Here is a 27,436-nt window from a genome sequence, read left to right as displayed (position 1 = left end):
TACAAAAAAATCTTGATTTTTAGAAAGGGTAAACAGATCAATACTATGGAGTCTTTTATTGTGAAAATCAACAGCTCATTAGAAAATCAAATGTCAATTTTAGTTTTAAACCTCACATACTTCTCTGCAACATTGCTAGCTCCAGGATATAAAGCAGGCTTTAGTAGCGTTGGAGGCAGCCAGGCTTTTATGAACTATAATGACCAACACAATGTGATCCATATTACTTTCATCTTGATAGAAATTATGTTCAGGCACAGTCTCCCACTGTAAGGTAGTGAGGACATGCTGATGCTGTGAGCGTCTTTTTAATGCATAAAGGAATTATTGTGAGTTTTACTTGCCTTATAAATTGGTAAAATGATCCCGTATGCCGGAAGACTTCCTTTTTTTTTTCTTCAGTCTCGGCAATTCAGAGAAACTAGGTTGTGAAACACTGCCACCTCTGGTCATTCAGTATAATCTGCAGATGGAAAAGTCCACTGTTAGCACATTTTCTATAAGCAATACAAAAAAATCTTGATTTTTAGAAAGGGTAAACAGATCAATACTATGGAGTCTTTTATTGTGAAAATCAGAAAGCTCTTTAGAAAATCAAATCTCAATTTTAGTTTTTAACCTCACATACTTCTCTGCAACATTGCTAGTTCCAGGATATAAAGCAGGGTTTAGTAGCGTTGGAGGCAGCCAGGCTTTTATGAACTATCATGACCAACACAATGTGATTCATATTACTCTCATCTTGACAGAAATTATGTTCAGGCACAGTCTCCCACTATAAGGTAGTGAGGACATGCTGATGCTGTGAGCGTCTTTTTAATGCATAAAGGAATTATTGTGAGTTAAACTTGCCTTGTATATTGGTAAAATGATGCCGTATGCCGGAAGACTTCCTTTTTTTTTTTTTGTTCTTCAGTCTCGGCAATTCAGAGAAACTCGGTTGTGAAACACTGCCACCTCTGGTCATTCAGTATAATCTGTAGATGGAAAAGTCCACTGTTAGCACATTTTCTATAAGCAATACAAAAAAATCTTGATTTTTAGAAAGGGTAAACAGATCAATACTATGGAGTCTTTTATTGTGAAAATCAAAAGCTCATTAGAAAATCAAATCTCAATTTTAGTTTTTAACCTCACATACTTCTCTGCAACATTGCTAGCTCCAGGATATAAAGCAGGCTTTAGTAGCGTTGGAGGCAGCCAGGCTTTTATGAACTATCATGACCAACACAATGTGATCCATATTACTTTCATCTTGACAGAAATTATGTTCAGGCACAGTCTCCCACTGTAAGGTAGTGAGGACATGCTGATGCTGTGAGCGTCTTTTTAATGCATAAAGGAATTATTGTGAGTTTTACTTGCCTTATAAATTGGTAAAAAGATGCCGTATGCCGGAAGACTTCCTTTTTTTTTTTTGTCTTCAGTCTCGGCAATTCAGAGAAACTCGGTTGTGAAACACTGCCACCTCCGGTCATTCAGTATAATCTGTAGATGGAAAAGTCCACTGTTAGCACATTTTCTATAAGCAATACAAAAAAATCGTGATTTTTAGAAAGGGTAAACAGATCAATACTATGGAGTCTTTTATTGTGAAAATCAAAAGCTCTTTAGAAAATCAAATCTCAATTTTAGTTTTTAACCTCACATACTTCTCTGCAACATTGCTAGTTCCAGGATATAAAGCAGGGTTTGGTAGCGTTGGAGGCAGCCAGGCTTTTATGAACTATCATGACCAACACAATGTGATCCATATTACTCTCATCTTGACAGAAATTATGTTCAGGCACAGTCTCCCACTATAAGGTAGTGAGGACATGCTGATGCTGTGAGCGTCTTTTTAATGCATAAAGGAATTATTGTGAGTTTTACTTGCCTTATAAATTGGTAAAATGATCCCGTATGCCGGAAGACTTCCTTTTTTTTTTCTTCAGTCTCGGCAATTCAGAGAAACTAGGTTGTGAAACACTGCCACCTCTGGTCATTCAGTATAATCTGTAGATGGAAAAGTCCACTGTTAGCACATTTTCTATAAGCAATACAAAAAAATCTTGATTTTTAGAAAGGGTAAACAGATCAATACTATGGAGTCTTTTATTGTGAAAATCAAAAGCTCATTAGAAAATCAAATCTCAATTTTAGTTTAAGCCAGCTGATAAGTTGAGAGTAAGGGTTATGCCACAGTTCATGGGAATAATAAAAACTATGAATAGCATAATGACCATCTCCATTTTAGCCAATTCCCACCACTTCAGAAATGGTGAAGATGACTCTTATCCTCAAACGTACGTTGATACAAAACGAGAAGTCTCAAAAACTTTCCTAATTTCTTTCATCTTAGTTTTCAGTTGGACATCCTGTCCACCCTGCTACTCATTTAGTTACCAACATCAATGTATCCTACTGCTTGTTAGCCAACAGAGTGGCCCTCATGTCCGACAACATCTTGCTTTAGCTTTATGATGTCAGCTTGCTAGGCAACAGAGTGGCCCTCATGTCAGACAACATCTGATTAGCTTTATGATGTCAGCGCACCACTGGACCAATTGTCCTTGTGGCAGCTGACCACACAGGAGGATGACATCAGAAGTTATGCAGTAGGTTACTATCTGTATTCATGACTACAAGGCAAGTAGGAGGGGGAATGGTAAAGGACTCTGAACCACTCAAAGCACTGGGGCCTTTTTGAAAGTCGGATGGAGATACATAAACAGATTATCCTTAACAATCCATCTTGAGTATCAGAGTCCAACATACGGAGTGCAGGAGAAGAGGTGAAATGAGCTTCCTTCCGTGAGAATGTAACACGCTCGTTCTGAAATGAGGTAGTACATTTCAGCCTCAAAGGCAGCAATTTGCTCGAATGGAACATTGCTAGTTCCAGGATCTAAAGCAGGCTTTAGTGGAGTTGGAGACAGCCGGGCTTTTATGAATTATTATGACCAACACAATGTGATCCATATTACTTTCAGCTTGACAGAAATTCTATTCAGGCACAGTCTCCCACTACAAGCTAGTGAGGACATGCTGATGCTGTGAACTTTTTAATGCCTAAAGGAATGATTGGGAGATTTACTTACCATATAAATTGGTAAAATGATGCTGTATGCCGGAAGACTTCCTTTTTTTTTTCCTTCAGTCTCGGCAATTCAGAGAAACTGTTGTGAAACACTGCCACCGGTGGTCATTCAGTATAATCAGCAGATGGAAAAGTCCACTGTTGGCACATTTTCTATAAGCGATACAAAAAAATCTTGATTTTTATAAAGGGTAAACAGATCAATACTATGGAGTCTTTTATTGTGTAAATCAACAGCTCATTAGAAAATCAAATCTCAATTTTAGCTTTTTATCCTCGCATACTTCTCTGCATCCCTTGCCTCATTTGCTAAAACTCTCTAAACAACTGTAGCGCGTACATTAGGACATAGATCAATAGATGTTTTTGCCAGCCAAGTGGCAGTGAACCATTCTCACTTCTTTTGTTTTAGGATATGGTACACCAGTAGCAATTAAGCCAGCTGATAAGTTGAGTAAGGGTTATGCCACAGTTCATGGGAATAATAAAAACTATGAATAGCATAATGACCATCTCCATTTTAGCCAATTCCCACCACTTCAGAAATGGTGAAGATGACTCTTATCCTCAAACGTACGTTGATACAAAATGAGAAGTCTCAAAAACTTTCCTAATTTCTTTCATCTTAGTTTTCAGTTGGACATCCTGTCCACCCTGCTACTCATTTAGTTACCAACATCAATGTATCCTACTGCTTGTTAGCCAACAGAGTGGCCCTCATGTCCGACAACATCTTGCTTTAGCTTTATGATGTCAGCTTGCTAGGCAACAGAGTGGCCCTCATGTCAGACAACATCTGATTAGCTTTATGATGTCAGCGCACCACTGGACCAATTGTCCTTGTGGCAGCTGACCACACAGGAGGATGACATCAGAAGTTATGCAGTAGGTTACTATCTGTATTCATGACTACAAGGCAAGTAGGAGGGGGAATGGTAAAGGACTCTGAACCACTCAAAGCACTGGGGCCTTTTTGAAAGTCGGATGGAGATACATAAACAGATTATCCTTAACAATCCATCTTGAGTATCAGAGTCCAACATACGGAGTGCAGGAGAAGAGGTGAAATGAGCTTCCTTCCATGAGAATGTAACACGCTCGTTCTGAAATGAGGTAGTACATTTCAGCCTCAAAGGCAGCAATTTGCTCGAATGGAACATTGCTAGTTCCAGGATCTAAAGCAGGCTTTAGTGGAGTTGGAGACAGCCGGGCTTTTATGAATTATTATGACCAACACAATGTGATCCATATTACTTTCAGCTTGACAGAAATTCTATTCAGGCACAGTCTCCCACTACAAGCTAGTGAGGACATGCTGATGCTGTGAACTTTTTAATGCCTAAAGGAATGATTGGGAGTTTTACTTACCATATAAATTGGTAAAATGATGCCGTATGCCGGAAGACTTCCTTTTTTTTTTTCCTTCAGTCTCGGCAATTCAGAGAAACTGTTGTGAAACACTGCCACCGGTGGTCATTCAGTATAATCTGCAGATGGAAAAGTCCACTGTTAGCACATTTTCTATAAGCGATACAAAAAAATCTTGATTTTTATAAAGGGTAAACAGATCAATACTATGGAGTCTTTTATTGTGTAAATCAACAGCTCATTAGAAAATCAAATCTCAATTTTAGCTTTTTATCCTCGCATACTTCTCTGCATCCCTTGCCTCATTTGCTAAAACTCTCTAAACAACTGTAGCGCGTACATTAGGACATAGATCAATAGATGTTTTTGCCAGCCAAGTGGCAGTGAACCATTCTCACTTCTTTTGTTTTAGGATATGGTACACCAGTAGCAATTAAGCCAGCTGATAAGTTGAGTAAGGGTTATGCCACAGTTCATGGGAATAATAAAAACTATGAATAGCATAATGACCATCTCCATTTTAGCCAATTCCCACCACTTCAGAAATGGTGAAGATGACTCTTATCCTCAAACGTACGTTGATACAAAATGAGAAGTCTCAAAAACTTTCCTAATTTCTTTCATCTTAGTTTTCAGTTGGACATCCTGTCCACCCTGCTACTCATTTAGTTACCAACATCAATGTATCCTACTGCTTGTTAGCCAACAGAGTGGCCCTCATGTCCGACAACATCTTGCTTTAGCTTTATGATGTCAGCTTGCTAGGCAACAGAGTGGCCCTCATGTCAGACAACATCTGATTAGCTTTATGATGTCAGCGCACCACTGGACCAATTGTCCTTGTGGCAGCTGACCACACAGGAGGATGACATCAGAAGTTATGCAGTAGGTTACTATCTGTATTCATGACTACAAGGCAAGTAGGAGGGGGAATGGTAAAGGACTCTGAACCACTCAAAGCACTGGGGCCTTTTTGAAAGTCGGATGGAGATACATAAACAGATTATCCTTAACAATCCATCTTGAGTATCAGAGTCCAACATACGGAGTGCAGGAGAAGAGGTGAAATGAGCTTCCTTCCGTGAGAATGTAACACGCTCGTTCTGAAATGAGGTAGTACATTTCAGCCTCAAAGGCAGCAATTTGCTCGAATGGAACATTGCTAGTTCCAGGATCTAAAGCAGGCTTTAGTGGAGTTGGAGACAGCCGGGCTTTTATGAATTATTATGACCAACACAATGTGATCCATATTACTTTCAGCTTGACAGAAATTCTATTCAGGCACAGTCTCCCACTACAAGCTAGTGAGGACATGCTGATGCTGTGAACTTTTTAATGCCTAAAGGAATGATTGGGAGATTTACTTACCATATAAATTGGTAAAATGATGCTGTATGCCGGAAGACTTCCTTTTTTTTTTCCTTCAGTCTCGGCAATTCAGAGAAACTGTTGTGAAACACTGCCACCGGTGGTCATTCAGTATAATCAGCAGATGGAAAAGTCCACTGTTGGCACATTTTCTATAAGCGATACAAAAAAATCTTGATTTTTATAAAGGGTAAACAGATCAATACTATGGAGTCTTTTATTGTGTAAATCAACAGCTCATTAGAAAATCAAATCTCAATTTTAGCTTTTTATCCTCGCATACTTCTCTGCATCCCTTGCCTCATTTGCTAAAACTCTCTAAACAACTGTAGCGCGTACATTAGGACATAGATCAATAGATGTTTTTGCCAGCCAAGTGGCAGTGAACCATTCTCACTTCTTTTGTTTTAGGATATGGTACACCAGTAGCAATTAAGCCAGCTGATAAGTTGAGTAAGGGTTATGCCACAGTTCATGGGAATAATAAAAACTATGAATAGCATAATGACCATCTCCATTTTAGCCAATTCCCACCACTTCAGAAATGGTGAAGATGACTCTTATCCTCAAACGTACGTTGATACAAAATGAGAAGTCTCAAAAACTTTCCTAATTTCTTTCATCTTAGTTTTCAGTTGGACATCCTGTCCACCCTGCTACTCATTTAGTTACCAACATCAATGTATCCTACTGCTTGTTAGCCAACAGAGTGGCCCTCATGTCCGACAACATCTTGCTTTAGCTTTATGATGTCAGCTTGCTAGGCAACAGAGTGGCCCTCATGTCAGACAACATCTGATTAGCTTTATGATGTCAGCGCACCACTGGACCAATTGTCCTTGTGGCAGCTGACCACACAGGAGGATGACATCAGAAGTTATGCAGTAGGTTACTATCTGTATTCATGACTACAAGGCAAGTAGGAGGGGGAATGGTAAAGGACTCTGAACCACTCAAAGCACTGGGGCCTTTTTGAAAGTCGGATGGAGATACATAAACAGATTATCCTTAACAATCCATCTTGAGTATCAGAGTCCAACATACGGAGTGCAGGAGAAGAGGTGAAATGAGCTTCCTTCCATGAGAATGTAACACGCTCGTTCTGAAATGAGGTAGTACATTTCAGCCTCAAAGGCAGCAATTTGCTCGAATGGAACATTGCTAGTTCCAGGATCTAAAGCAGGCTTTAGTGGAGTTGGAGACAGCCGGGCTTTTATGAATTATTATGACCAACACAATGTGATCCATATTACTTTCAGCTTGACAGAAATTCTATTCAGGCACAGTCTCCCACTACAAGCTAGTGAGGACATGCTGATGCTGTGAACTTTTTAATGCCTAAAGGAATGATTGGGAGTTTTACTTACCATATAAATTGGTAAAATGATGCCGTATGCCGGAAGACTTCCTTTTTTTTTTTCCTTCAGTCTCGGCAATTCAGAGAAACTGTTGTGAAACACTGCCACCGGTGGTCATTCAGTATAATCTGCAGATGGAAAAGTCCACTGTTAGCACATTTTCTATAAGCGATACAAAAAAATCTTGATTTTTATAAAGGGTAAACAGATCAATACTATGGAGTCTTTTATTGTGTAAATCAACAGCTCATTAGAAAATCAAATCTCAATTTTAGCTTTTTATCCTCGCATACTTCTCTGCATCCCTTGCCTCATTTGCTAAAACTCTCTAAACAACTGTAGCGCGTACATTAGGACATAGATCAATAGATGTTTTTGCCAGCCAAGTGGCAGTGAACCATTCTCACTTCTTTTGTTTTAGGATATGGTACACCAGTAGCAATTAAGCCAGCTGATAAGTTGAGTAAGGGTTATGCCACAGTTCATGGGAATAATAAAAACTATGAATAGCATAATGACCATCTCCATTTTAGCCAATTCCCACCACTTCAGAAATGGTGAAGATGACTCTTATCCTCAAACGTACGTTGATACAAAATGAGAAGTCTCAAAAACTTTCCTAATTTCTTTCATCTTAGTTTTCAGTTGGACATCCTGTCCACCCTGCTACTCATTTAGTTACCAACATCAATGTATCCTACTGCTTGTTAGCCAACAGAGTGGCCCTCATGTCCGACAACATCTTGCTTTAGCTTTATGATGTCAGCTTGCTAGGCAACAGAGTGGCCCTCATGTCAGACAACATCTGATTAGCTTTATGATGTCAGCGCACCACTGGACCAATTGTCCTTGTGGCAGCTGACCACACAGGAGGATGACATCAGAAGTTATGCAGTAGGTTACTATCTGTATTCATGACTACAAGGCAAGTAGGAGGGGGAATGGTAAAGGACTCTGAACCACTCAAAGCACTGGGGCCTTTTTGAAAGTCGGATGGAGATACATAAACAGATTATCCTTAACAATCCATCTTGAGTATCAGAGTCCAACATACGGAGTGCAGGAGAAGAGGTGAAATGAGCTTCCTTCCGTGAGAATGTAACACACTCGTTCTGAAATGAGGTAGTACATTTCAGCCTCAAAGGCAGCAATTTGCTCGAATGGAACATTGCTAGTTCCAGGATCTAAAGCAGGCTTTAGTAACGTTGGAGACAGCCGGGCTTTTATGAATTATTATGACCAACACAATGTGATCCATATTACTTTCAGCTTGACAGAAATTCTATTCAGGCACAGTCTCCCACTACAAGCTAGTGAGGACATGCTGATGCTGTGAACTTTTTAATGCCTAAAGGAATGATTGGGAGTTTTACTTACCATATAAATTGGTAAAATGATGCCGTATGCCGGAAGACTTCCTTTTTTTTTTTCCTTCAGTCTCGGCAATTCAGAGAAACTGTTGTGAAACACTGCCACCGGTGGTCATTCAGTATAATCTGCAGATGGAAAAGTCCACTGTTAGCACATTTTCTATAAGCGATACAAAAAAATCTTGATTTTTATAAAGGGTAAACAGATCAATACTATGGAGTCTTTTATTGTGTAAATCAACAGCTCATTAGAAAATCAAATCTCAATTTTAGCTTTTTATCCTCGCATACTTCTCTGCATCCCTTGCCTCATTTGCTAAAACTCTCTAAACAACTGTAGCGCGTACATTAGGACATAGATCAATAGATGTTTTTGCCAGCCAAGTGGCAGTGAACCATTCTCACTTCTTTTGTTTTAGGATATGGTACACCAGTAGCAATTAAGCCAGCTGATAAGTTGAGAGTAAGGGTTATGCCACAGTTCATGGGAATAATAAAAACTATGAATAGCATAATGACCATCTCCATTTTAGCCAATTCCCACCACTTCAGAAATGGTGAAGATGACTCTTATCCTCAAACGTACGTTGATACAAAACGAGAAGTCTCAAAAACTTTCCTAATTTCTTTTATCTTAGTTTTCAGTTGGACATCCTGTCCACACTGCTACTCATTTAGTTACCAACATCAATGTATCCTACTGCTTGTTAGCCAACAGAGTGGCCCTCATGTCCGACAACATCTTGCTTTAGCTTTATGATGTCAGCTTGCTAGGCAACAGAGTGGCCCTCATGTCAGACAACATCTGATTAGCTTTATGATGTCAGCGCACCACTGGACCAATTGTCCTTGTGGCAGCTGACCACACAGGAGGAGGAGATCAGAAGTTATGCAGTAGGTTACTATCTGTATTCATGACTACAAGGCAAGTAGGAGGGGGAATGGTAAAGGACTCTGAACCACTCAAAGCACTGGGGCCTTTTTGAAAGTCGGATGGAGATACATAAACAGATTATCCTTAACAATCCATCTTGAGTATCAGAGTCCAACATACGGAGTGCAGGAGAAGAGGTGAAATGAGCTTCCTTCCATGAGAATGTAACACGCTCGTTCTGAAATGAGGTAGTACATTTCAGCCTCAAAGGCAGCAATTTGCTCGAATGGAACATTGCTAGTTCCAGGATCTAAAGCAGGCTTTAGTGGAGTTGGAGACAGCCGGGCTTTTATGAATTATTATGACCAACACAATGTGATCCATATTACTTTCAGCTTGACAGAAATTCTATTCAGGCACAGTCTCCCACTACAAGCTAGTGAGGACATGCTGATGCTGTGAACTTTTTAATGCCTAAAGGAATGATTGGGAGTTTTACTTACCATATAAATTGGTAAAATGATGCCGTATGCCGGAAGACTTCCTTTTTTTTTTCCCTTCAGTCTCGGTAATTCAGAGAAACTGTTGTGAAACACTGCCACCGGTGGTCATTCAGTATAATCTGCAGATGGAAAAGTCCACTGTTAGCACATTTTCTATAAGCGATACAAAAAAATCTTGATTTTTATAAAGGGTAAACAGATCAATACTATGGAGTCTTTTATTGTGTAAATCAACAGCTCATTAGAAAATCAAATCTCAATTTTAGCTTTTTATCCTCGCATACTTCTCTGCATCCCTTGCCTCATTTGCTAAAACTCTCTAAACAACTGTAGCGCGTACATTAGGACATAGATCAATAGATGTTTTTGCCAGCCAAGTGGCAGTGAACCATTCTCACTTCTTTTGTTTTAGGATATGGTACACCAGTAGCAATTAAGCCAGCTGATAAGTTGAGTAAGGGTTATGCCACAGTTCATGGGAATAATAAAAACTATGAATAGCATAATGACCATCTCCATTTTAGCCAATTCCCACCACTTCAGAAATGGTGAAGATGACTCTTATCCTCAAACGTACGTTGATACAAAATGAGAAGTCTCAAAAACTTTCCTAATTTCTTTCATCTTAGTTTTCAGTTGGACATCCTGTCCACCCTGCTACTCATTTAGTTACCAACATCAATGTATCCTACTGCTTGTTAGCCAACAGAGTGGCCCTCATGTCCGACAACATCTTGCTTTAGCTTTATGATGTCAGCTTGCTAGGCAACAGAGTGGCCCTCATGTCAGACAACATCTGATTAGCTTTATGATGTCAGCGCACCACTGGACCAATTGTCCTTGTGGCAGCTGACCACACAGGAGGATGACATCAGAAGTTATGCAGTAGGTTACTATCTGTATTCATGACTACAAGGCAAGTAGGAGGGGGAATGGTAAAGGACTCTGAACCACTCAAAGCACTGGGGCCTTTTTGAAAGTCGGATGGAGATACATAAACAGATTATCCTTAACAATCCATCTTGAGTATCAGAGTCCAACATACGGAGTGCAGGAGAAGAGGTGAAATGAGCTTCCTTCCGTGAGAATGTAACACACTCGTTCTGAAATGAGGTAGTACATTTCAGCCTCAAAGGCAGCAATTTGCTCGAATGGAACATTGCTAGTTCCAGGATCTAAAGCAGGCTTTAGTAACGTTGGAGACAGCCGGGCTTTTATGAATTATTATGACCAACACAATGTGATCCATATTACTTTCAGCTTGACAGAAATTCTATTCAGGCACAGTCTCCCACTACAAGCTAGTGAGGACATGCTGATGCTGTGAACTTTTTAATGCCTAAAGGAATGATTGGGAGTTTTACTTACCATATAAATTGGTAAAATGATGCCGTATGCCGGAAGACTTCCTTTTTTTTTTTCCTTCAGTCTCGGCAATTCAGAGAAACTGTTGTGAAACACTGCCACCGGTGGTCATTCAGTATAATCTGCAGATGGAAAAGTCCACTGTTAGCACATTTTCTATAAGCGATACAAAAAAATCTTGATTTTTATAAAGGGTAAACAGATCAATACTATGGAGTCTTTTATTGTGTAAATCAACAGCTCATTAGAAAATCAAATCTCAATTTTAGCTTTTTATCCTCGCATACTTCTCTGCATCCCTTGCCTCATTTGCTAAAACTCTCTAAACAACTGTAGCGCGTACATTAGGACATAGATCAATAGATGTTTTTGCCAGCCAAGTGGCAGTGAACCATTCTCACTTCTTTTGTTTTAGGATATGGTACACCAGTAGCAATTAAGCCAGCTGATAAGTTGAGAGTAAGGGTTATGCCACAGTTCATGGGAATAATAAAAACTATGAATAGCATAATGACCATCTCCATTTTAGCCAATTCCCACCACTTCAGAAATGGTGAAGATGACTCTTATCCTCAAACGTACGTTGATACAAAACGAGAAGTCTCAAAAACTTTCCTAATTTCTTTTATCTTAGTTTTCAGTTGGACATCCTGTCCACACTGCTACTCATTTAGTTACCAACATCAATGTATCCTACTGCTTGTTAGCCAACAGAGTGGCCCTCATGTCCGACAACATCTTGCTTTAGCTTTATGATGTCAGCTTGCTAGGCAACAGAGTGGCCCTCATGTCAGACAACATCTGATTAGCTTTATGATGTCAGCGCACCACTGGACCAATTGTCCTTGTGGCAGCTGACCACACAGGAGGAGGAGATCAGAAGTTATGCAGTAGGTTACTATCTGTATTCATGACTACAAGGCAAGTAGGAGGGGGAATGGTAAAGGACTCTGAACCACTCAAAGCACTGGGGCCTTTTTGAAAGTCGGATGGAGATACATAAACAGATTATCCTTAACAATCCATCTTGAGTATCAGAGTCCAACATACGGAGTGCAGGAGAAGAGGTGAAATGAGCTTCCTTCCATGAGAATGTAACACGCTCGTTCTGAAATGAGGTAGTACATTTCAGCCTCAAAGGCAGCAATTTGCTCGAATGGAACATTGCTAGTTCCAGGATCTAAAGCAGGCTTTAGTGGAGTTGGAGACAGCCGGGCTTTTATGAATTATTATGACCAACACAATGTGATCCATATTACTTTCAGCTTGACAGAAATTCTATTCAGGCACAGTCTCCCACTACAAGCTAGTGAGGACATGCTGATGCTGTGAACTTTTTAATGCCTAAAGGAATGATTGGGAGTTTTACTTACCATATAAATTGGTAAAATGATGCCGTATGCCGGAAGACTTCCTTTTTTTTTTTCCTTCAGTCTCGGTAATTCAGAGAAACTGTTGTGAAACACTGCCACCGGTGGTCATTCAGTATAATCTGCAGATGGAAAAGTCCACTGTTAGCACATTTTCTATAAGCGATACAAAAAAATCTTGATTTTTATAAAGGGTAAACAGATCAATACTATGGAGTCTTTTATTGTGTAAATCAACAGCTCATTAGAAAATCAAATCTCAATTTTAGCTTTTTATCCTCGCATACTTCTCTGCATCCCTTGCCTCATTTGCTAAAACTCTCTAAACAACTGTAGCGCGTACATTAGGACATAGATCAATAGATGTTTTTGCCAGCCAAGTGGCAGTGAACCATTCTCACTTCTTTTGTTTTAGGATATGGTACACCAGTAGCAATTAAGCCAGCTGATAAGTTGAGTAAGGGTTATGCCACAGTTCATGGGAATAATAAAAACTATGAATAGCATAATGACCATCTCCATTTTAGCCAATTCCCACCACTTCAGAAATGGTGAAGATGACTCTTATCCTCAAACGTACGTTGATACAAAATGAGAAGTCTCAAAAACTTTCCTAATTTCTTTCATCTTAGTTTTCAGTTGGACATCCTGTCCACCCTGCTACTCATTTAGTTACCAACATCAATGTATCCTACTGCTTGTTAGCCAACAGAGTGGCCCTCATGTCCGACAACATCTTGCTTTAGCTTTATGATGTCAGCTTGCTAGGCAACAGAGTGGCCCTCATGTCAGACAACATCTGATTAGCTTTATGATGTCAGCGCACCACTGGACCAATTGTCCTTGTGGCAGCTGACCACACAGGAGGATGACATCAGAAGTTATGCAGTAGGTTACTATCTGTATTCATGACTACAAGGCAAGTAGGAGGGGGAATGGTAAAGGACTCTGAACCACTCAAAGCACTGGGGCCTTTTTGAAAGTCGGATGGAGATACATAAACAGATTATCCTTAACAATCCATCTTGAGTATCAGAGTCCAACATACGGAGTGCAGGAGAAGAGGTGAAATGAGCTTCCTTCCGTGAGAATGTAACACACTCGTTCTGAAATGAGGTAGTACATTTCAGCCTCAAAGGCAGCAATTTGCTCGAATGGAACATTGCTAGTTCCAGGATCTAAAGCAGGCTTTAGTAACGTTGGAGACAGCCGGGCTTTTATGAATTATTATGACCAACACAATGTGATCCATATTACTTTCAGCTTGACAGAAATTCTATTCAGGCACAGTCTCCCACTACAAGCTAGTGAGGACATGCTGATGCTGTGAACTTTTTAATGCCTAAAGGAATGATTGGGAGTTTTACTTACCATATAAATTGGTAAAATGATGCCGTATGCCGGAAGACTTCCTTTTTTTTTTTCCTTCAGTCTCGGCAATTCAGAGAAACTGTTGTGAAACACTGCCACCGGTGGTCATTCAGTATAATCTGCAGATGGAAAAGTCCACTGTTAGCACATTTTCTATAAGCGATACAAAAAAATCTTGATTTTTATAAAGGGTAAACAGATCAATACTATGGAGTCTTTTATTGTGTAAATCAACAGCTCATTAGAAAATCAAATCTCAATTTTAGCTTTTTATCCTCGCATACTTCTCTGCATCCCTTGCCTCATTTGCTAAAACTCTCTAAACAACTGTAGCGCGTACATTAGGACATAGATCAATAGATGTTTTTGCCAGCCAAGTGGCAGTGAACCATTCTCACTTCTTTTGTTTTAGGATATGGTACACCAGTAGCAATTAAGCCAGCTGATAAGTTGAGAGTAAGGGTTATGCCACAGTTCATGGGAATAATAAAAACTATGAATAGCATAATGACCATCTCCATTTTAGCCAATTCCCACCACTTCAGAAATGGTGAAGATGACTCTTATCCTCAAACGTACGTTGATACAAAACGAGAAGTCTCAAAAACTTTCCTAATTTCTTTTATCTTAGTTTTCAGTTGGACATCCTGTCCACACTGCTACTCATTTAGTTACCAACATCAATGTATCCTACTGCTTGTTAGCCAACAGAGTGGCCCTCATGTCCGACAACATCTTGCTTTAGCTTTATGATGTCAGCTTGCTAGGCAACAGAGTGGCCCTCATGTCAGACAACATCTGATTAGCTTTATGATGTCAGCGCACCACTGGACCAATTGTCCTTGTGGCAGCTGACCACACAGGAGGAGGAGATCAGAAGTTATGCAGTAGGTTACTATCTGTATTCATGACTACAAGGCAAGTAGGAGGGGGAATGGTAAAGGACTCTGAACCACTCAAAGCACTGGGGCCTTTTTGAAAGTCGGATGGAGATACATAAACAGATTATCCTTAACAATCCATCTTGAGTATCAGAGTCCAACATACGGAGTGCAGGAGAAGAGGTGAAATGAGCTTCCTTCCATGAGAATGTAACACGCTCGTTCTGAAATGAGGTAGTACATTTCAGCCTCAAAGGCAGCAATTTGCTCGAATGGAACATTGCTAGTTCCAGGATCTAAAGCAGGCTTTAGTGGAGTTGGAGACAGCCGGGCTTTTATGAATTATTATGACCAACACAATGTGATCCATATTACTTTCAGCTTGACAGAAATTCTATTCAGGCACAGTCTCCCACTACAAGCTAGTGAGGACATGCTGATGCTGTGAACTTTTTAATGCCTAAAGGAATGATTGGGAGTTTTACTTACCATATAAATTGGTAAAATGATGCCGTATGCCGGAAGACTTCCTTTTTTTTTTTCCTTCAGTCTCGGCAATTCAGAGAAACTGTTGTGAAACACTGCCACCGGTGGTCATTCAGTATAATCTGCAGATGGAAAAGTCCACTGTTAGCACATTTTCTATAAGCGATACAAAAAAATCTTGATTTTTATAAAGGGTAAACAGATCAATACTATGGAGTCTTTTATTGTGTAAATCAACAGCTCATTAGAAAATCAAATCTCAATTTTAGCTTTTTATCCTCGCATACTTCTCTGCATCCCTTGCCTCATTTGCTAAAACTCTCTAAACAACTGTAGCGCGTACATTAGGACATAGATCAATAGATGTTTTTGCCAGCCAAGTGGCAGTGAACCATTCTCACTTCTTTTGTTTTAGGATATGGTACACCAGTAGCAATTAAGCCAGCTGATAAGTTGAGTAAGGGTTATGCCACAGTTCATGGGAATAATAAAAACTATGAATAGCATAATGACCATCTCCATTTTAGCCAATTCCCACCACTTCAGAAATGGTGAAGATGACTCTTATCCTCAAACGTACGTTGATACAAAATGAGAAGTCTCAAAAACTTTCCTAATTTCTTTCATCTTAGTTTTCAGTTGGACATCCTGTCCACCCTGCTACTCATTTAGTTACCAACATCAATGTATCCTACTGCTTGTTAGCCAACAGAGTGGCCCTCATGTCCGACAACATCTTGCTTTAGCTTTATGATGTCAGCTTGCTAGGCAACAGAGTGGCCCTCATGTCAGACAACATCTGATTAGCTTTATGATGTCAGCGCACCACTGGACCAATTGTCCTTGTGGCAGCTGACCACACAGGAGGATGACATCAGAAGTTATGCAGTAGGTTACTATCTGTATTCATGACTACAAGGCAAGTAGGAGGGGGAATGGTAAAGGACTCTGAACCACTCAAAGCACTGGGGCCTTTTTGAAAGTCGGATGGAGATACATAAACAGATTATCCTTAACAATCCATCTTGAGTATCAGAGTCCAACATACGGAGTGCAGGAGAAGAGGTGAAATGAGCTTCCTTCCGTGAGAATGTAACACACTCGTTCTGAAATGAGGTAGTACATTTCAGCCTCAAAGGCAGCAATTTGCTCGAATGGAACATTGCTAGTTCCAGGATCTAAAGCAGGCTTTAGTAACGTTGGAGACAGCCGGGCTTTTATGAATTATTATGACCAACACAATGTGATCCATATTACTTTCAGCTTGACAGAAATTCTATTCAGGCACAGTCTCCCACTACAAGCTAGTGAGGACATGCTGATGCTGTGAACTTTTTAATGCCTAAAGGAATGATTGGGAGTTTTACTTACCATATAAATTGGTAAAATGATGCCGTATGCCGGAAGACTTCCTTTTTTTTTTTCCTTCAGTCTCGGCAATTCAGAGAAACTGTTGTGAAACACTGCCACCGGTGGTCATTCAGTATAATCTGCAGATGGAAAAGTCCACTGTTAGCACATTTTCTATAAGCGATACAAAAAAATCTTGATTTTTATAAAGGGTAAACAGATCAATACTATGGAGTCTTTTATTGTGTAAATCAACAGCTCATTAGAAAATCAAATCTCAATTTTAGCTTTTTATCCTCGCATACTTCTCTGCATCCCTTGCCTCATTTGCTAAAACTCTCTAAACAACTGTAGCGCGTACATTAGGACATAGATCAATAGATGTTTTTGCCAGCCAAGTGGCAGTGAACCATTCTCACTTCTTTTGTTTTAGGATATGGTACACCAGTAGCAATTAAGCCAGCTGATAAGTTGAGAGTAAGGGTTATGCCACAGTTCATGGGAATAATAAAAACTATGAATAGCATAATGACCATCTCCATTTTAGCCAATTCCCACCACTTCAGAAATGGTGAAGATGACTCTTATCCTCAAACGTACGTTGATACAAAACGAGAAGTCTCAAAAACTTTCCTAATTTCTTTTATCTTAGTTTTCAGTTGGACATCCTGTCCACACTGCTACTCATTTAGTTACCAACATCAATGTATCCTACTGCTTGTTAGCCAACAGAGTGGCCCTCATGTCCGACAACATCTTGCTTTAGCTTTATGATGTCAGCTTGCTAGGCAACAGAGTGGCCCTCATGTCAGACAACATCTGATTAGCTTTATGATGTCAGCGCACCACTGGACCAATTGTCCTTGTGGCAGCTGACCACACAGGAGGAGGAGATCAGAAGTTATGCAGTAGGTTACTATCTGTATTCATGACTACAAGGCAAGTAGGAGGGGGAATGGTAAAGGACTCTGAACCACTCAAAGCACTGGGGCCTTTTTGAAAGTCGGATGGAGATACATAAACAGATTATCCTTAACAATCCATCTTGAGTATCAGAGTCCAACATACGGAGTGCAGGAGAAGAGGTGAAATGAGCTTCCTTCCATGAGAATGTAACACGCTCGTTCTGAAATGAGGTAGTACATTTCAGCCTCAAAGGCAGCAATTTGCTCGAATGGAACATTGCTAGTTCCAGGATCTAAAGCAGGCTTTAGTGGAGTTGGAGACAGCCGGGCTTTTATGAATTATTATGACCAACACAATGTGATCCATATTACTTTCAGCTTGACAGAAATTCTATTCAGGCACAGTCTCCCACTACAAGCTAGTGAGGACATGCTGATGCTGTGAACTTTTTAATGCCTAAAGGAATGATTGGGAGTTTTACTTACCATATAAATTGGTAAAATGATGCCGTATGCCGGAAGACTTCCTTTTTTTTTTTCCTTCAGTCTCGGTAATTCAGAGAAACTGTTGTGAAACACTGCCACCGGTGGTCATTCAGTATAATCTGCAGATGGAAAAGTCCACTGTTAGCACATTTTCTATAAGCGATACAAAAAAATCTTGATTTTTATAAAGGGTAAACAGATCAATACTATGGAGTCTTTTATTGTGTAAATCAACAGCTCATTAGAAAATCAAATCTCAATTTTAGCTTTTTATCCTCGCATACTTCTCTGCATCCCTTGCCTCATTTGCTAAAACTCTCTAAACAACTGTAGCGCGTACATTAGGACATAGATCAATAGATGTTTTTGCCAGCCAAGTGGCAGTGAACCATTCTCACTTCTTTTGTTTTAGGATATGGTACACCAGTAGCAATTAAGCCAGCTGATAAGTTGAGTAAGGGTTATGCCACAGTTCATGGGAATAATAAAAACTATGAATAGCATAATGACCATCTCCATTTTAGCCAATTCCCACCACTTCAGAAATGGTGAAGATGACTCTTATCCTCAAACGTACGTTGATACAAAATGAGAAGTCTCAAAAACTTTCCTAATTTCTTTCATCTTAGTTTTCAGTTGGACATCCTGTCCACCCTGCTACTCATTTAGTTACCAACATCAATGTATCCTACTGCTTGTTAGCCAACAGAGTGGCCCTCATGTCCGACAACATCTTGCTTTAGCTTTATGATGTCAGCTTGCTAGGCAACAGAGTGGCCCTCATGTCAGACAACATCTGATTAGCTTTATGATGTCAGCGCACCACTGGACCAATTGTCCTTGTGGCAGCTGACCACACAGGAGGATGACATCAGAAGTTATGCAGTAGGTTACTATCTGTATTCATGACTACAAGGCAAGTAGGAGGGGGAATGGTAAAGGACTCTGAACCACTCAAAGCACTGGGGCCTTTTTGAAAGTCGGATGGAGATACATAAACAGATTATCCTTAACAATCCATCTTGAGTATCAGAGTCCAACATACGGAGTGCAGGAGAAGAGGTGAAATGAGCTTCCTTCCGTGAGAATGTAACACACTCGTTCTGAAATGAGGTAGTACATTTCAGCCTCAAAGGCAGCAATTTGCTCGAATGGAACATTGCTAGTTCCAGGATCTAAAGCAGGCTTTAGTAACGTTGGAGACAGCCGGGCTTTTATGAATTATTATGACCAACACAATGTGATCCATATTACTTTCAGCTTGACAGAAATTCTATTCAGGCACAGTCTCCCACTACAAGCTAGTGAGGACATGCTGATGCTGTGAACTTTTTAATGCCTAAAGGAATGATTGGGAGTTTTACTTACCATATAAATTGGTAAAATGATGCCGTATGCCGGAAGACTTCCTTTTTTTTTTTCCTTCAGTCTCGGCAATTCAGAGAAACTGTTGTGAAACACTGCCACCGGTGGTCATTCAGTATAATCTGCAGATGGAAAAGTCCACTGTTAGCACATTTTCTATAAGCGATACAAAAAAATCTTGATTTTTATAAAGGGTAAACAGATCAATACTATGGAGTCTTTTATTGTGTAAATCAACAGCTCATTAGAAAATCAAATCTCAATTTTAGCTTTTTATCCTCGCATACTTCTCTGCATCCCTTGCCTCATTTGCTAAAACTCTCTAAACAACTGTAGCGCGTACATTAGGACATAGATCAATAGATGTTTTTGCCAGCCAAGTGGCAGTGAACCATTCTCACTTCTTTTGTTTTAGGATATGGTACACCAGTAGCAATTAAGCCAGCTGATAAGTTGAGAGTAAGGGTTATGCCACAGTTCATGGGAATAATAAAAACTATGAATAGCATAATGACCATCTCCATTTTAGCCAATTCCCACCACTTCAGAAATGGTGAAGATGACTCTTATCCTCAAACGTACGTTGATACAAAACGAGAAGTCTCAAAAACTTTCCTAATTTCTTTTATCTTAGTTTTCAGTTGGACATCCTGTCCACACTGCTACTCATTTAGTTACCAACATCAATGTATCCTACTGCTTGTTAGCCAACAGAGTGGCCCTCATGTCCGACAACATCTTGCTTTAGCTTTATGATGTCAGCTTGCTAGGCAACAGAGTGGCCCTCATGTCAGACAACATCTGATTAGCTTTATGATGTCAGCGCACCACTGGACCAATTGTCCTTGTGGCAGCTGACCACACAGGAGGAGGAGATCAGAAGTTATGCAGTAGGTTACTATCTGTATTCATGACTACAAGGCAAGTAGGAGGGGGAATGGTAAAGGACTCTGAACCACTCAAAGCACTGGGGCCTTTTTGAAAGTCGGATGGAGATACATAAACAGATTATCCTTAACAATCCATCTTGAGTATCAGAGTCCAACATACGGAGTGCAGGAGAAGAGGTGAAATGAGCTTCCTTCCATGAGAATGTAACACGCTCGTTCTGAAATGAGGTAGTACATTTCAGCCTCAAAGGCAGCAATTTGCTCGAATGGAACATTGCTAGTTCCAGGATCTAAAGCAGGCTTTAGTGGAGTTGGAGACAGCCGGGCTTTTATGAATTATTATGACCAACACAATGTGATCCATATTACTTTCAGCTTGACAGAAATTCTATTCAGGCACAGTCTCCCACTACAAGCTAGTGAGGACATGCTGATGCTGTGAACTTTTTAATGCCTAAAGGAATGATTGGGAGTTTTACTTACCATATAAATTGGTAAAATGATGCCGTATGCCGGAAGACTTCCTTTTTTTTTTTCCTTCAGTCTCGGTAATTCAGAGAAACTGTTGTGAAACACTGCCACCGGTGGTCATTCAGTATAATCTGCAGATGGAAAAGTCCACTGTTAGCACATTTTCTATAAGCGATACAAAAAAATCTTGATTTTTATAAAGGGTAAACAGATCAATACTATGGAGTCTTTTATTGTGTAAATCAACAGCTCATTAGAAAATCAAATCTCAATTTTAGCTTTTTATCCTCGCATACTTCTCTGCATCCCTTGCCTCATTTGCTAAAACTCTCTAAACAACTGTAGCGCGTACATTAGGACATAGATCAATAGATGTTTTTGCCAGCCAAGTGGCAGTGAACCATTCTCACTTCTTTTGTTTTAGGATATGGTACACCAGTAGCAATTAAGCCAGCTGATAAGTTGAGTAAGGGTTATGCCACAGTTCATGGGAATAATAAAAACTATGAATAGCATAATGACCATCTCCATTTTAGCCAATTCCCACCACTTCAGAAATGGTGAAGATGACTCTTATCCTCAAACGTACGTTGATACAAAATGAGAAGTCTCAAAAACTTTCCTAATTTCTTTCATCTTAGTTTTCAGTTGGACATCCTGTCCACCCTGCTACTCATTTAGTTACCAACATCAATGTATCCTACTGCTTGTTAGCCAACAGAGTGGCCCTCATGTCCGACAACATCTTGCTTTAGCTTTATGATGTCAGCTTGCTAGGCAACAGAGTGGCCCTCATGTCAGACAACATCTGATTAGCTTTATGATGTCAGCGCACCACTGGACCAATTGTCCTTGTGGCAGCTGACCACACAGGAGGATGACATCAGAAGTTATGCAGTAGGTTACTATCTGTATTCATGACTACAAGGCAAGTAGGAGGGGGAATGGTAAAGGACTCTGAACCACTCAAAGCACTGGGGCCTTTTTGAAAGTCGGATGGAGATACATAAACAGATTATCCTTAACAATCCATCTTGAGTATCAGAGTCCAACATACGGAGTGCAGGAGAAGAGGTGAAATGAGCTTCCTTCCGTGAGAATGTAACACACTCGTTCTGAAATGAGGTAGTACATTTCAGCCTCAAAGGCAGCAATTTGCTCGAATGGAACATTGCTAGTTCCAGGATCTAAAGCAGGCTTTAGTAACGTTGGAGACAGCCGGGCTTTTATGAATTATTATGACCAACACAATGTGATCCATATTACTTTCAGCTTGACAGAAATTCTATTCAGGCACAGTCTCCCACTACAAGCTAGTGAGGACATGCTGATGCTGTGAACTTTTTAATGCCTAAAGGAATGATTGGGAGTTTTACTTACCATATAAATTGGTAAAATGATGCCGTATGCCGGAAGACTTCCTTTTTTTTTTTCCTTCAGTCTCGGCAATTCAGAGAAACTGTTGTGAAACACTGCCACCGGTGGTCATTCAGTATAATCTGCAGATGGAAAAGTCCACTGTTAGCACATTTTCTATAAGCGATACAAAAAAATCTTGATTTTTATAAAGGGTAAACAGATCAATACTATGGAGTCTTTTATTGTGTAAATCAACAGCTCATTAGAAAATCAAATCTCAATTTTAGCTTTTTATCCTCGCATACTTCTCTGCATCCCTTGCCTCATTTGCTAAAACTCTCTAAACAACTGTAGCGCGTACATTAGGACATAGATCAATAGATGTTTTTGCCAGCCAAGTGGCAGTGAACCATTCTCACTTCTTTTGTTTTAGGATATGGTACACCAGTAGCAATTAAGCCAGCTGATAAGTTGAGAGTAAGGGTTATGCCACAGTTCATGGGAATAATAAAAACTATGAATAGCATAATGACCATCTCCATTTTAGCCAATTCCCACCACTTCAGAAATGGTGAAGATGACTCTTATCCTCAAACGTACGTTGATACAAAACGAGAAGTCTCAAAAACTTTCCTAATTTCTTTTATCTTAGTTTTCAGTTGGACATCCTGTCCACACTGCTACTCATTTAGTTACCAACATCAATGTATCCTACTGCTTGTTAGCCAACAGAGTGGCCCTCATGTCCGACAACATCTTGCTTTAGCTTTATGATGTCAGCTTGCTAGGCAACAGAGTGGCCCTCATGTCAGACAACATCTGATTAGCTTTATGATGTCAGCGCACCACTGGACCAATTGTCCTTGTGGCAGCTGACCACACAGGAGGAGGAGATCAGAAGTTATGCAGTAGGTTACTATCTGTATTCATGACTACAAGGCAAGTAGGAGGGGGAATGGTAAAGGACTCTGAACCACTCAAAGCACTGGGGCCTTTTTGAAAGTCGGATGGAGATACATAAACAGATTATCCTTAACAATCCATCTTGAGTATCAGAGTCCAACATACGGAGTGCAGGAGAAGAGGTGAAATGAGCTTCCTTCCATGAGAATGTAACACGCTCGTTCTGAAATGAGGTAGTACATTTCAGCCTCAAAGGCAGCAATTTGCTCGAATGGAACATTGCTAGTTCCAGGATCTAAAGCAGGCTTTAGTGGAGTTGGAGACAGCCGGGCTTTTATGAATTATTATGACCAACACAATGTGATCCATATTACTTTCAGCTTGACAGAAATTCTATTCAGGCACAGTCTCCCACTACAAGCTAGTGAGGACATGCTGATGCTGTGAACTTTTTAATGCCTAAAGGAATGATTGGGAGTTTTACTTACCATATAAATTGGTAAAATGATGCCGTATGCCGGAAGACTTCCTTTTTTTTTTTCCTTCAGTCTCGGCAATTCAGAGAAACTGTTGTGAAACACTGCCACCGGTGGTCATTCAGTATAATCTGCAGATGGAAAAGTCCACTGTTAGCACATTTTCTATAAGCGATACAAAAAAATCTTGATTTTTATAAAGGGTAAACAGATCAATACTATGGAGTCTTTTATTGTGTAAATCAACAGCTCATTAGAAAATCAAATCTCAATTTTAGCTTTTTATCCTCGCATACTTCTCTGCATCCCTTGCCTCATTTGCTAAAACTCTCTAAACAACTGTAGCGCGTACATTAGGACATAGATCAATAGATGTTTTTGCCAGCCAAGTGGCAGTGAACCATTCTCACTTCTTTTGTTTTAGGATATGGTACACCAGTAGCAATTAAGCCAGCTGATAAGTTGAGTAAGGGTTATGCCACAGTTCATGGGAATAATAAAAACTATGAATAGCATAATGACCATCTCCATTTTAGCCAATTCCCACCACTTCAGAAATGGTGAAGATGACTCTTATCCTCAAACGTACGTTGATACAAAATGAGAAGTCTCAAAAACTTTCCTAATTTCTTTCATCTTAGTTTTCAGTTGGACATCCTGTCCACCCTGCTACTCATTTAGTTACCAACATCAATGTATCCTACTGCTTGTTAGCCAACAGAGTGGCCCTCATGTCCGACAACATCTTGCTTTAGCTTTATGATGTCAGCTTGCTAGGCAACAGAGTGGCCCTCATGTCAGACAACATCTGATTAGCTTTATGATGTCAGCGCACCACTGGACCAATTGTCCTTGTGGCAGCTGACCACACAGGAGGATGACATCAGAAGTTATGCAGTAGGTTACTATCTGTATTCATGACTACAAGGCAAGTAGGAGGGGGAATGGTAAAGGACTCTGAACCACTCAAAGCACTGGGGCCTTTTTGAAAGTCGGATGGAGATACATAAACAGATTATCCTTAACAATCCATCTTGAGTATCAGAGTCCAACATACGGAGTGCAGGAGAAGAGGTGAAATGAGCTTCCTTCCGTGAGAATGTAACACACTCGTTCTGAAATGAGGTAGTACATTTCAGCCTCAAAGGCAGCAATTTGCTCGAATGGAACATTGCTAGTTCCAGGATCTAAAGCAGGCTTTAGTAACGTTGGAGACAGCCGGGCTTTTATGAATTATTATGACCAACACAATGTGATCCATATTACTTTCAGCTTGACAGAAATTCTATTCAGGCACAGTCTCCCACTACAAGCTAGTGAGGACATGCTGATGCTGTGAACTTTTTAATGCCTAAAGGAATGATTGGGAGTTTTACTTACCATATAAATTGGTAAAATGATGCCGTATGCCGGAAGACTTCCTTTTTTTTTTTCCTTCAGTCTCGGCAATTCAGAGAAACTGTTGTGAAACACTGCCACCGGTGGTCATTCAGTATAATCTGCAGATGGAAAAGTCCACTGTTAGCACATTTTCTATAAGCGATACAAAAAAATCTTGATTTTTATAAAGGGTAAACAGATCAATACTATGGAGTCTTTTATTGTGTAAATCAACAGCTCATTAGAAAATCAAATCTCAATTTTAGCTTTTTATCCTCGCATACTTCTCTGCATCCCTTGCCTCATTTGCTAAAACTCTCTAAACAACTGTAGCGCGTACATTAGGACATAGATCAATAGATGTTTTTGCCAGCCAAGTGGCAGTGAACCATTCTCACTTCTTTTGTTTTAGGATATGGTACACCAGTAGCAATTAAGCCAGCTGATAAGTTGAGAGTAAGGGTTATGCCACAGTTCATGGGAATAATAAAAACTATGAATAGCATAATGACCATCTCCATTTTAGCCAATTCCCACCACTTCAGAAATGGTGAAGATGACTCTTATCCTCAAACGTACGTTGATACAAAACGAGAAGTCTCAAAAACTTTCCTAATTTCTTTTATCTTAGTTTTCAGTTGGACATCCTGTCCACACTGCTACTCATTTAGTTACCAACATCAATGTATCCTACTGCTTGTTAGCCAACAGAGTGGCCCTCATGTCCGACAACATCTTGCTTTAGCTTTATGATGTCAGCTTGCTAGGCAACAGAGTGGCCCTCATGTCAGACAACATCTGATTAGCTTTATGATGTCAGCGCACCACTGGACCAATTGTCCTTGTGGCAGCTGACCACACAGGAGGAGGAGATCAGAAGTTATGCAGTAGGTTACTATCTGTATTCATGACTACAAGGCAAGTAGGAGGGGGAATGGTAAAGGACTCTGAACCACTCAAAGCACTGGGGCCTTTTTGAAAGTCGGATGGAGATACATAAACAGATTATCCTTAACAATCCATCTTGAGTATCAGAGTCCAACATACGGAGTGCAGGAGAAGAGGTGAAATGAGCTTCCTTCCATGAGAATGTAACACGCTCGTTCTGAAATGAGGTAGTACATTTCAGCCTCAAAGGCAGCAATTTGCTCGAATGGAACATTGCTAGTTCCAGGATCTAAAGCAGGCTTTAGTGGAGTTGGAGACAGCCGGGCTTTTATGAATTATTATGACCAACACAATGTGATCCATATTACTTTCAGCTTGACAGAAATTCTATTCAGGCACAGTCTCCCACTACAAGCTAGTGAGGACATGCTGATGCTGTGAACTTTTTAATGCCTAAAGGAATGATTGGGAGTTTTACTTACCATATAAATTGGTAAAATGATGCCGTATGCCGGAAGACTTCCTTTTTTTTTTTCCTTCAGTCTCGGCAATTCAGAGAAACTGTTGTGAAACACTGCCACCGGTGGTCATTCAGTATAATCTGCAGATGGAAAAGTCCACTGTTAGCACATTTTCTATAAGCGATACAAAAAAATCTTGATTTTTATAAAGGGTAAACAGATCAATACTATGGAGTCTTTTATTGTGTAAATCAACAGCTCATTAGAAAATCAAATCTCAATTTTAGCTTTTTATCCTCGCATACTTCTCTGCATCCCTTGCCTCATTTGCTAAAACTCTCTAAACAACTGTAGCGCGTACATTAGGACATAGAACAATAGATGTTTTTGCCAGCCAAGTGGCAGTGAACCATTCTCACTTCTTTTGTTTTAGGATATGGTACACCAGTAGCAATTAAGCCAGCTGATAAGTTGAGTAAGGGTTATGCCACAGTTCATGGGAATAATAAAAACTATGAATAGCATAATGACCATCTCCATTTTAGCCAATTCCCACCACTTCAGAAATGGTGAAGATGACTCTTATCCTCAAACGTACGTTGATACAAAATGAGAAGTCTCAAAAACTTTCCTAATTTCTTTCATCTTAGTTTTCAGTTGGACATCCTGTCCACCCTGCTACTCATTTAGTTACCAACATCAATGTATCCTACTGCTTGTTAGCCAACAGAGTGGCCCTCATGTCCAACAACATCTTGCTTTAGCTTTATGATGTCAGCTTGCTAGGCAACAGAGTGGCCCTCATGTCAGACAACATCTGATTAGCTTTATGATGTCAGCGCACCACTGGACCAATTGTCCTTGTGGCAGCTGACCACACAGGAGGAGGAGATCAGAAGTTATGCAGTAGGTTACTATCTGTATTCATGACTACAAGGCAAGTAGGAGGGGGAATGGTAAAGGACTCTGAACCACTCAAAGCACTGGGGCCTTTTTGAAAGTCGGATGGAGATACATAAACAGATTATCCTTAACAATCCATCTTGAGTATCAGAGTCCAACATACGGAGTGCAGGAGAAGAGGTGAAATGAGCTTCCTTCCATGAGAA

General features: G+C 40.0%; 1 long non-coding RNA gene across 1 annotated transcript in view; it reads right to left on the bottom strand.

The window, feature by feature from the left end:
• LOC146785713 (uncharacterized) overlaps positions 1-23,729 on the bottom strand; it is a 158,585-nt gene extending 134,856 nt beyond the window's left edge. The window contains exons 1-20 of the long non-coding RNA XR_014970781.1: positions 23,611-23,729; positions 22,241-22,359; positions 20,873-20,991; positions 19,503-19,621; positions 18,135-18,253; positions 16,765-16,883; positions 15,397-15,515; positions 14,027-14,145; positions 12,659-12,777; positions 11,289-11,407; positions 9,921-10,039; positions 8,551-8,669; positions 7,183-7,301; positions 5,816-5,967; positions 4,448-4,566; positions 3,081-3,232; positions 1,877-1,995; positions 1,366-1,488; positions 853-977; positions 345-463 (exon numbers count right to left, since the gene is read on the bottom strand). This is a non-coding gene — a long non-coding RNA (uncharacterized LOC146785713). The remainder of the gene's footprint in view (positions 1-344; positions 464-852; positions 978-1,365; positions 1,489-1,876; positions 1,996-3,080; positions 3,233-4,447; positions 4,567-5,815; positions 5,968-7,182; positions 7,302-8,550; positions 8,670-9,920; positions 10,040-11,288; positions 11,408-12,658; positions 12,778-14,026; positions 14,146-15,396; positions 15,516-16,764; positions 16,884-18,134; positions 18,254-19,502; positions 19,622-20,872; positions 20,992-22,240; positions 22,360-23,610) is intronic.
• Positions 23,730-27,436: the final 3,707 nt, after the last annotated feature.

The sequence above is a fragment of the Triturus cristatus genome, chromosome 11, assembly GCF_964204655.1.
Source record: "Triturus cristatus chromosome 11, aTriCri1.1, whole genome shotgun sequence".
Lineage (NCBI taxonomy): Eukaryota > Metazoa > Chordata > Amphibia > Caudata > Salamandridae > Triturus > Triturus cristatus.
The sequence above is the reverse complement of the archived record's forward strand: the minus strand, read 5'-3'. Positions and strand labels throughout refer to the sequence as shown.